Genomic DNA, 12,052 nt, shown 5'->3' on the forward strand with positions numbered 1-12,052 from the left:
TTCTGCAGTGACGTTCAGGTCATAGGGCGCGATGACGCGATTAGTGTGCGCGCCGCCCTCTGCCTGAACAGTCAGTGCAGAGGATGTGGAAAACACAGCGGCGCTCGGAGGTGGAACGGGAAAGGTGACTATAGCAAGTGCCGGGGGCCTGAGCGACAAGAGGTGAGTAAGTGATTTTTTTTTATTTTTTTAATCGCAGCAACAGCATATGGGACAAATATCTCTATGGAGCATCTTAAGGGGCCATAATCAGCATTTGTGCAGCATTGTATGGGGGCAAATATCATCTCTATGAAGCATCTTATGGGGCCATGTGCAGCATTTTATGGGGGCAAATATCTCTATGGAGCATCTTATGGGGCCATGTGCAGCGTTATATGGGGCAAATATCTCTATGGAGCATCTTATGGGGCCATGTGCAGCATTTGTGCAGCATTATATGGGGCAAATGTGTCTATGGAACATCTTATGGGGCCATAATCAGCATTTGTGCAGCATTGTATGGGGCAAATATCTATATGGAGCATCTTATGGGGCCATAATCAGCATTTCTGCAGCATTATATGGGGCATATTTTAATATGGAGCATCTTATGGGGCCCATCATAAACTGTATGGAGCATTATATGGGGCGTATTTTGTATGGAGCATTATATGGGGCCCATCATGAACTGTATGGAGCATTATATGGGGCTCCTGATTCAATATGGATATTCAAAAACACAACCTACTGATGTCTCAATTAATTTTACTTTTATTGGTATCTATTTTTATTTTTGACATTTACCGGTAGCTGCTGCATTTCCCACCCTAGGCTTATACTCGAGTCATTAAGTTTTCCCAGTTTTTTGTGGCAAAATTAGGGGGGGTTGGCTTATACTCTGGTCGGCTTATACTCTAGTATATACGGTAAATAATAATAATTATACCTCCATATAGTATACACCATTATACCTCCACATAGTATACACCATTATACCTCCATATAGCACACACCTTTATACCTCCATAAAGTATACACCATTATATCTCCATATAGCACACACCATTATACCTCCATATAGCACACACCATTATACCTCCATATAGCATACACCATTATATCTCCATATAGCATACACCATTATACCTCCATATAGCATACACCATTATATCTCCATATAGCATACACCATTATACCTCCATATACACCATTATACCTCCATATAGTATACACCATTATACCGCCACATAGTATACACCATTATACCTCCATATAGTATACACCATTATATCTCCATATAGTATACGTATTATACCTCCACATAGTACATATTATACCTCCACAAGTTGTATATGCTAGTATACCTTAGCACACTATCAGTGGCGTATCTAAGGGGAGCAGCCAGGGCACGTGCCCCGGGCGCAGCCAGCAGGGGGGCGCAGTCGGGCCACCTAATGTGGCGGTCTGCAGTGTCTCCCCCGGCAGCTGCATTCTGCCGCCCCCGGTCTGGGAGTCAGTTGTTCTCTGTGCCGACTGTCAAGCTGACAGCCGGCACAGAGAAGCTGCAGAGTGCCGGCAGACGGAGGTGACGTTCAGTGGCGCAGGCCTGTCTGGTGCTCACTGCTCCCGCTAGTTTCGTCGCTTTCAGGCCCGGGATATTTCTCCCTTGCCGTCTGCGCAGTGCAGGATGGAGTCACCGCGGGAGGAAGAGGAGGATGAGACGCACTGGCAGAGCCGGGAGGCGACGGCAGCTGGCGCAGGTAATGGTAATTATAGCCTGTGTCCGGCGGGTACAGCGCCCCCTGCTGCTCGCACTGTGACCGGCAGATCACACAGGATTCTCGCTGGTTTCCTGGATCCCGTGCACATTGCAGCAAAACCTCAGCTGTGAGGACTGGAGACTTTCTGCCCTGCAGGTGAATGAGGCAGACTGACAAATGCCGCACAGTTCTGTGTTTTGGACACTTTTTGCACCTGGTGTGACTTTTCAGGGTTTACACCGAGTAACTGGCCTGATGTCTCCATTCCCTGACAGGAAGCAGAGGCACCTATAATAAGGAATCAGACTAGAAAGTTTATGAAAAGTTGTAGAATTTTACTGCCCCCTCCCCATGTTTCCATGTTTAACCCTTAGTTCTGATGACGTCCTATAATCTTGGTATCTTGGATTCTGATTAGTGCTTTTCCTGCAGCCCCCCGGTCCTCGGCTCCGGCTGATCGTGCACCTGGATATGGACTGCTTCTACGCTCAGGTAGAAATGATCTGGAACCCGGCTCTGAGGGAGAGGCCTCTGGGTAATTGTCAGGGTTGTCAGCTGGCAGGGCGCACTGTGACTGACACCGTATGGGGCTATTCAGAAGCCTGCGATGTCAGGATTCAGCTCTGCAGGTTCCAGTAGTCGTCACATGGACACCTCACTCATACGCGACTTTCATACTTGTGGTCCTGTAACAACAAGCTTGTCTTCCTGCTTTTCTCAGTTTTTCACTGATCATTGAGAGCATTAGGCTACTTTCACACTAGCGTCGTGCACTGCATGTCGCTATGAGACGTTGCGGCGCACCGACGCTAGATTTGAAATCGCCGCACAACGGGGGCAGCGGATGCTGTTTTAGAACGCATCCGCTGCCCCATTGTGAGGTGCGGGGAGGAGTTCCGGCCGCGCATGCGAGGTCGGAAATGCTGGACACGACGCACCAAAAAACGTTACATGCAACGTTTTTTGGTGGCGACGGTCCGACGCAACCGTCGCACTGCGTCGCTAATGCAAGTCAATGGAGAAAAAACGCATCCTGCAAGCACTTTTGCAGGATGCGTTTTTTCTACAAAACGACGCATAGCGACGACGTGCAGTGCACGACACTAGTGTGAAAGTAGCCTAAAGTGTGAAAATCACATATGTCCTTGGTGGTGGTGGGGGGCGCCAAAATGAATTCTTGCCCCGGGTGCCAGAAACCCTAGATACACCTCTGCCACTATTTACCAGTACACGGAGTCCGTATGTACAGGCAGTCTCTGTCAGTCCGTATGTACAGGCAGTCTCTGTCAGTCCGTATGTACAGGCAGTCTCTGTCAGTCCCTATGTACAGGCAGTCTCTGTCAGTCCGTATGTACAGGCAGTCTCTGTCAGTCCCTATGTACAGGCAGTCTCTGTCAGTCCGTATGTACAGGCAGTCTCTGTCAGTCCGTATGTACAGGCAGTCTCTGTCAGTCCGTATGTACAGGCAGTCTCTGTCAGTCCGCATGTACAGGCAGTCTCTGTCAGTCCGCATGTACAGGCAGTCTCTGTCAGTCCCTATGTACAGGCAGTCTCTGTCAGTCCCTATGTACAGGCAGTCTCTGTCAGTCCCTATGTACAGGCAGTCTCTGTCAGTCCGTATGTACAGGCAGTCTCTGTCAGTCCGTATGTACAGGCAGTCTCTGTCAGTCCGTATGTACAGGCAGTCTCTGTCAGTCCGTATGTACAGGCAGTCTCTGTCAGTCCGTATGTACAGGCAGTCTCTGTCAGTCCGTATGTACAGGCAGTCTCTGTCAGTCCGTATGTACAGGCAGTCTCTGTCAGTCCGTATGTACAGGCAGTCTCTGTCAGTCCGTATGTACAGGCAGTCTCTGTCAGTCCGTATGTACAGGCAGTCTCTGTCAGTCCGTATGTACAGGCAGTCTCTGTCAGTCCGTATGTACAGGCAGTCTCTGTCAGTCCGTATGTACAGGCAGTCTCTGTCAGTCCGTATGTACAGGCAGTCTCTGTCAGTCCGCATGTACAGGCAGTCTCTGTCAGTCCGCATGTACAGGCAGTCTCTGTCAGTCCGCATGTACAGGCAGTCTCTGTCAGTCCCTATGTACAGGCAGTCTCTGTCAGTCCCTATGTACAGGCAGTGTCATGGTTCCCAATGGCAAGGGAACGTAAAAAACAAATAAGTAACGAACGAGCTCTCGGGTGATGGAAACTCGAGTTGACCGTGAGCTAAGGCTACGTTCACATTTGCGTTGTGCGCCGCAGCGTCGGCGCCGCAGCGCACAACGCAAACAAAAACGCAGCAAAACGCATGCACAACGCTGCGTTTTGCGCCGCATGCGTCGTTTTTTTCATTGAATGTGGACGCAGCAAAAATGCAACTTGCTGCGTCCTCTGCGCCCCGACGCGGGCGCCGCAGCGACGCATGCGGCGCAAAACGCAAGTGCGCCGCATGTCCATGCGCCCCCATGTTAAATATAGGGGCGCATGACGCATGCGGCGCCGCTGCGGCGCCCGACGCTGCGGCGCTGGCCGCAAATGTGAACGTAGCCTAAATCTACCACACAACTAACAGTAGCCAGGGAGCATACCTACGGCTTCCTATATGCCACGCGCCAGCCGGAGGACTAACTACGCCTGGTAGAGGAAGAAACAGACCTGGCTTACCTCTAGGGAAATACCCCAAAAGATGATAGCAGCCCCCCACATGTAATAACGGTGAATTAAGAGGAAAAGACATACACAGTATGAAAGTAGATTTAGCAAAGAGAGGTCCACTTACTAGATAGCAGAAGGATACAAAAGAGGACTTCACGGTCAACTGAAAACCCTTTCAAAAACCATCCTGAAATTACTTTAAGACTCCTGTGTCAACTCATGACACAGGAGTGGCAATTTCAGCCCGCAAGAGCTTCCAGCTACAGAGAATTACAAAAACTGCAAACTGGACAAAAGGTACAAAACAAAAGGACAAAGTCCACTTAGCTGATCAGCAGACTAGTAGCAGGAACATGCAACCGAAGGCTCTGGTTACAATGATGACCGGCAAGGAAATGACTGGAGAGCAAGGCTAAATAGGAAACTCCCAAACACTGATGGAAGCAGGTGAACAGAAGAAGCAAAGTGCAAACAAGTCACCAGTACCACCAGCAACCACCAGGGGAGCCCAAAAAGCGGATACACAACAGTACCCTCCCCTTAAGGAGGGGGCACCGAACCCTCACAAGAACCGCCAGGGCGATCTGGATGAGCCCTATGAAAGGCACGAACCAAATCCGAGGCATGAACATCAGAGGCAGTTACCCAAGAATTATCTTCCTGACCATAGCCTTTCCATTTAACCAGATATTGAAGTCTCTGTCTGGAAATACGGGAGTCCAAGATCTTTTCCACGACGTACTCCAATTCACCCTCCACCAGCACAGGAGCAGGAGGTTCAGTAGAAGGAACCACCGGTACCTCATATCTCCGCAACAACGACCGATGGAACACATTATGGATCGCGAAAGATGCCGGGAGGTCCAAACGAAAGGAAACAGGGTTAAGAATCTCCAAAATCCTATAAGGACCGATAAACCGAGGCTTAAATTTGGGAGAAGAAACCCTCATAGGGACAAAACGGGAAGACAACCACACCAAGTCCCCAACGCGAAGGTGGGGACCAACACGACGACGACGGTTAGCAAACTGCTGAGTCCTCTCCTGGGACAATTCCAAATTATCCACCACTTGTCCCCAAATCCGATGCAACCGATCCACCACCGCATCCACTCCAGGACAATCCGAAGACTCAACCTGACCAGATGAAAAACGCGGATGAAACCCTGAATTGCAAAAGAAAGGAGAAACCAAAGTGGCAGAACTAGCCCGATTATTAAGAGCAAACTCCGCCAACGGCAGAAAGGCAACCCAATCATCCTGATCCGCAGACACAAAACACCTCAAATAAGTCTCCAAAGTTTGATTAGTTCGCTCCGTCTGGCCATTGGTCTGAGGATGGAATGCAGACGAAAAGGACAAATCAATGCCCAACCTGGCACAGACTGCCCGCCAAAATCTAGACACGAACTGGGTACCCCTGTCAGAAACGATGTTTTCCGGAATACCATGCAAGCGAACCACATTTTGAAAAAACAGAGGGACCAACTCAGATGAGGAAGGCAACTTAGGCAATGGCACCAAATGAACCATTTTAGAAAAACGGTCACACACCACCCAGATGACAGACATCTTCTGAGAAACAGGGAGATCCGAGATAAAGTCCATAGAGATGTGCGTCCAAGGCCTCTTCGGAATAGGCAAGGGCAACAACAACCCACTAGCCCTAGAACAACAAGGCTTGGCCCGAGCACACACATCGCAAGACTGCACAAAAACACGCACATCTCGAGACAGGGAAGGCCACCAGAAGGATCTAGCCACCAAATCTCTGGTGCCAAAAATTCCCGGATGACCTGCCAGAGTAGAAGAATGAACTTCCGAGATGACTCTAGTGGTCCACTCGTCAGGAACAAACAGTCTACCAGACGGACAACAATCAGGTCTATCCGCCTGAAATTCTTGCAAAGCACGTCGGAAATCTGGAGAGACAGCAGACAAAACCACTCCATCCTTAAGGACACCAGCAGGTTCAGAATTCCCAGGAGAGTCAGGCTCAAAACTCCTAGAAAGAGCATCTGCTTTCACATTCCTAGAACCCGGTAAGTACGAGACCACAAAATTAAACCGGGAAAAGAACAACGACCAACGTGCCTGTCTAGGATTCAGGCGCCTGGCAGACTCCAAATAAATTAAATTCTTGTGATCAGTCAAAACTACCACCCGATGTCTGGCACCCTCAAGCCAATGACGCCACTCCTCAAATGCCCACTTCATGGCCAAAAGCTCCCGATTACCAACATCATAGTTTCGCTCGGCGGCCGAAAATTTTCGCGAAAAGAACGCACAAGGTCTCATCACTGAGCAGTCGGAACTTTTCTGCGACAAAACCGCCCCCGCTCCGATCTCGGAAGCATCGACCTCAACCTGAAAGGGAAGAGAAACATCAGGCTGGCGCAATCACAATCCCTGTGAGGAGGGAGTGAACCAATCTTAGGCTCTTCAAAAATATCACGATAATCAGACAAAAATGCCGGAATCTCAGATGGAATAGATGACGAAATGGACACCATAGGAGTGTCCCCATGAGCCCCCCGACATCCCCAGCTTAACACAGACATAGCCTTCCAGTCAAGGACTGGGTTATGAGACTGTAACCATGGTAATCCAAGCACCAAAACATCATGTAAATTGTACAACACAAGGAAGCGAATCACCTCCTGATGGTCTGGAGTCATACGCATAGTCACTTGCATCCAGAACTGTGGTTTATTACAAGCCAAAGGTGTAGAATCAATACCCATCAGAGGTATAGGGACTTCCAGAGGCTCTAAATCAAACCCACAGCGCCTGGCAAAGGACCAGTCCATAAGACTCAGAGCGGCGCCCGAGTCCACATAGGCATCCACGGTAATAACTCATAAAGAACAAATCAAGGTTACAGACAAAATAAATTTGGACTGTAAAGTGCCAATTGAAATGGACTTGTCAACCTTCCTAGTACGCTTAGAGCATGCCGATATAACATGAGCAGAATCACCACAATAGAAGCATAAGCCATTTCTACGCCTATAATTCTGCCGCTCGCTTCTGGACATAACTCTGTCACATTGCATTTTCTCTGGCATCTCTTCAGAAGATACCGCCAAATGGTGCACGGGTTTGCGCTCCCGCAAACGCCGATCAATCTGAATTGCCATTGTCATGGACTCATTCAGACCTGTAGGCGCAGGGAACCCGACCATAACATCTTTAATGGCATCAGAAAGGCCCTCTCTGAAATTTGCCACTAAGGCGCACTCATTCCACTGAGTAAGCACAGACCACCTACGAAATTTTTGGCAGTATATCTCCGCTTCATCTTGCCCTTGAGATAGGGCTATCAAAGCTTTTTCAGCTTGAATCTCCAAATTAGGTTCCTCATAAAGCAACCCTAAAGCCAGGAAAAACGCATCCACATTGAGCAACGCAGGATCCCCTGGTGCCAATGAAAATGCCCAATTTTGAGGGTCACCTCGCAGCAAAGAGATTACAATCTTAACCTGCTGGACAGGATCTCCTGAGGAGTGAGGTCTGAGAGAAAGGAATAATTTACAATTATATTTGAAATTCAAAAACCGAGATCTATCTCCGGAAAACACCTCTGGTGTAGGGATTTTAGGTTCAGAAATAGGAGCATGTATAACAAAATCTTGTAAATTTTGAACCTTCGTAGCAAGATTATTTAAACGTGCAGCCAAACTCTGGACATCCATATTAAACAGCTAAGGTCAGAGCCATTCAAGGGTTAAGAGGAGGTAAGAAGCAGCTAGACAGCAATTAAGGGCTAGGCAGCAAAACTCTGAGGAAAAGGAAAAAAAAAAAAAATTTCCCTTCAACACTTCTTTTTCTCCTGCTTCAGCCCAAACAATTAACACTTTGTAGGCCGGTCATACTGTCATGGTTCCCAATGGCAAGGGAACGTAAAAAACAAATAAGTAACGAACGAGCTCTCGGGTGATGGAAACTCGAATTGACCGTGAGCTAAATCTACCACACAACTAACAGTAGCCAGGGAGCATACCTACGGCTTCCTATATGCCACGCGCCAGCCGGAGGACTAACTACGCCTGGTAGAGGAAGAAACAGACCTGGCTTACCTCTAGGGAAATACCCCAAAAGATGATAGCAGCCCCCCACATGTAATAACGGTGAATTAAGAGGAAAAGACATACACAGTATGAAAGTAGATTTAGCAAAGAGAGGTCCACTTACTAGATAGCAGAAGGATACAAAAGAGGACTTCACGGTCAACTGAAAACCCTTTCAAAAACCATCCTGAAATTACTTTAAGACTCCTGTGTCAACTCATGACACAGGAGTGGCAATTTCAGCCCGCAAGAGCTTCCAGCTACAGAGAATTACAAAAACTGCAAACTGGACAAAAAGTACAAAACAAAAGGACAAAGTCCACTTAGCTGATCAGCAGACTAGTAGCAGGAACATGCAACTGAAGGCTCTGGTTACAATGATGACCGGCAAGGAAATGACTGGAGAGCAAGGCTAAATAGGAAACTCCCAAACACTGATGGAAGCAGGTGAACAGAAGAAGCAAAGTGCAAACAAGTCACCAGTACCACCAGCAACCACCAGGGGAGCCCAAAAAGCGGATACACAACAAGGCAGTCTCTGTCAGTCCGTATGTACAGGCAGTCTCTGTCAGTCCGTATGTACAGGCAGTCTCTGTCAGTCCGTATGTACAGGCAGTCTCTGTCAGTCCGTATGTACAGGCAGTCTCTGTCAGTCCCTATGTACAGGCAGTCTCTGTCAGTCCCTATGTACAGGCAGTCTCTGTCAGTCCGCATGTACAGGCAGTCTCTGTCAGTCCCTATGTACAGGCAGTCTCTGTCAGTCCCTATGTACAGGCAGTCTCTGTCAGTCCGTATGTACAGGCAATCTCTGTCAGTCCGTATGTACAGGCAATCTCTGTCAGTCCGTATGTACAGGCAGTCTCTGTCAGTCCGTATGTACAGGCAGTCTCTGTCAGTCCCTATGTACAGGCAGTCTGTCAGTCCCTATGTACAGGCAGTCTCTGTCAGTCCGCATGTACAGGCAGTCTCTGTCAGTCCCTATGTACAGGCAGTCTCTGTCAGTCCGTATGTACAGGCAGTCTCTGTCAGTCCGTATGTACAGGCAATCTCTGTCAGTCCGTATGTACAGGCAATCTCTGTCAGTCCGTATGTACAGGCAGTCTCTGTCAGTCCGTATGTACAGGCAGTCTCTGTCAGTCCGTATGTACAGGCAGTCTCTGTCAGTCCGTATGTACAGGCAGTCTCTGTCAGTCCGTATGTACAGGCAGTCTCTGTCAGTCCCTATGTACAGGCAGTCTCTGTCAGTCCGTATGTACAGGCAGTCTCTGTCAGTCCGTATGTACAGGCAGTCTCTGTCAGTCCGTATGTACAGGCAGTCTCTGTCAGTCCCTATGTACAGGCAGTCTCTGTCAGTCCGTATGTACAGGCAGTCTCTGTCAGTCCGTATGTACAGGCAGTCTCTGTCAGTCCCTATGTACAGGCAGTCTCTGTCAGTCCGTATGTACAGGCAATCTCTGTCAGTCCGTATGTACAGGCAATCTCTGTCAGTCCGTATGTACAGGCAGTCTCTGTCAGTCCGTATGTACAGGCAGTCTATGTCAGTCCCTATGTACAGGCAGTCTCTGTCAGTCCCTATGTACAGGCAGTCTCTGTCAGTCCGCATGTACAGGCAGTCTCTGTCAGTCCCTATGTACAGGCAGTCTCTGTCAGTCCCTATGTACAGGCAGTCTCTGTCAGTCCGTATGTACAGGCAATCTCTGTCAGTCCGTATGTACAGGCAATCTCTGTCAGTCCGTATGTACAGGCAGTCTCTGTCAGTCCGTATGTACAGGCAGTCTCTGTCAGTCCGTATGTACAGGCAGTCTCTGTCAGTCCGTATGTACAGGCAGTCTCTGTCAGTCCGTATGTACAGGCAGTCTCTGTCAGTCCCTATGTACAGGCAGTCTCTGTCAGTCCCTATGTACAGGCAGTCTCTGTCAGTCCGTATGTACAGGCAGTCTCTGTCAGTCCGTATGTACAGGCAGTCTCTGTCAGTCCCTATGTACAGGCAGTCTCTGTCAGTCCGTATGTACAGGCAGTCTCTGTCAGTCCGTATGTACAGGCAGTCTCTGTCAGTCCGTATGTACAGGCAGTCTCTGTCAGTCCGTATGTACAGGCAGTCTCTGTCAGTCCGTATGTACAGGCAGTCTCTGTCAGTCCCTATGTACAGGCAGTCTCTGTCAGTCCGTATGTACAGGCAGTCTCTGTCAGTCCGTATGTACAGGCAGTCTCTGTCAGTCCGTATGTACAGGCAGTCTCTGTCAGTCCGTATGTACAGGCAGTCTCTGTCAGTCCGTATGTACAGGCAGTCTCTGTCAGTCCCTATGTACAGGCAGTCTCTGTCAGTCCGTATGTACAGGCAGTCTCTGTCAGTCCGTATGTACAGGCAGTCTCTGTCAGTCCCTATGTACAGGCAGTCTCTGTCAGTGCACAGTGGGCTCCACCTCACGCCAGCTCGCAGCGTCTCCTTATAGAGTAGGTGGAGCTCTTCGCACTCCTGCTTTGTGTCCCCAGCAGGCTTCCGTAGTGAGTGTAGCCGCTGAGAGCAGCTGTGTGGACGGTGTCTTAGTTACCTTGCGGGGAGTTTCTTGATCCCAGAGTGAAGAACCGTCGCCGAGGTGAGAGTGGGACGTCGGTGCACGGCTGAGGACGGGGTGTGTGTACTCGGGGCGCTGCGGCCTGTGCCGCACTACATGATACTTGCTAGTTCTGGAGCCTGGAGAGGCAGCGTCACCAGAATATATGGGCAGGGGCTCGGAAAGGGTCACATTTCGTGCTCTGGCCCCTGTGCAGGGCTTGGGTTTCAGCCACACTTGCCTCATCCCTGGCGTGTAATGTGGTGGCCACTGCCCTGCAGACGCCGGGGCACCTTCCCTTGGGCTCAGCACACGTGCACACTACCGTAAAATCTGCAGATTTCATCCCATACATCATGGCAAAGGGGCAAATCTGAATCTTCTGCGTAAATTGACCTGAAATTCCCCAGTGCCTGTGAGTTTCCCCTGCGGACTCCGCTGTAGTGTGGGGATGAGATTTAGGCCGGGGTCACAGTGTCATCTTAGGCTACGTTCACATTTGCGTTGTGCGCCGCAGCGTCGGCGACGCAACGCACAACGCAAACAAAAACGCAGCAAACGCATGCACAACGCTGCGTTTTGCGACGCATGCGTCCTTTTTTTTGCTTGATTTTGGACGCACAAAAAATGCAACTTGTTGCGTCCTCTGCGCCATGACGCGTGCGCCACAGGGACGCATGCGTCGCAAAATGCAAGTGCAACGCATGTCCATGCGCCCCCATGTTAAATATAGGGGCGCATGCGGCGACGCTGCGGAGCCCGACGCTGCGGCGCAGAACGCTAATGTGAACGTAGACTTAGTGTGACAGAATCTCAGCACAGGTGCGGAGAAGATGGAGAGTACAATTTCTGCATGGACCCTGTGCGAGTGCATCAGACTGCACTCCGATGACATCCAAGTGCAGTCTGATGTTTCACCCGCACCTATAGACTTGAATGTGTTAGCTCACACTGTGAATAACAGTTTGTCCCATTGTCATCCAGGTGAGTGTGACGATTCTCCTGTCATCCGTGTGCTGTCTGTACACAATCTGTTTCCGTACACAGCAGC

General features: G+C 49.5%; 1 protein-coding gene across 2 annotated transcripts in view; it reads left to right on the forward strand.

The window, feature by feature from the left end:
* Positions 1-10,776: 10,776 nt before the first annotated feature.
* Positions 10,777-12,052, forward strand: part of GKAP1 (G kinase anchoring protein 1) — a 63,197-nt gene continuing 61,921 nt past the window's right edge. The window contains exon 1 of one of the 2 annotated variants that reach the window (XM_077248983.1): positions 10,777-11,043. The gene's annotated coding sequence lies outside the window, so the exon portion shown is untranslated. Of the gene's footprint in view, positions 11,080-12,052 lie in introns of both variants that reach the window. The other variant, XM_077248984.1, reaches the window with a different exon arrangement.

Source organism: Ranitomeya variabilis, chromosome 1 (genome assembly GCF_051348905.1).
Source record: "Ranitomeya variabilis isolate aRanVar5 chromosome 1, aRanVar5.hap1, whole genome shotgun sequence".
Lineage (NCBI taxonomy): Eukaryota > Metazoa > Chordata > Amphibia > Anura > Dendrobatidae > Ranitomeya > Ranitomeya variabilis.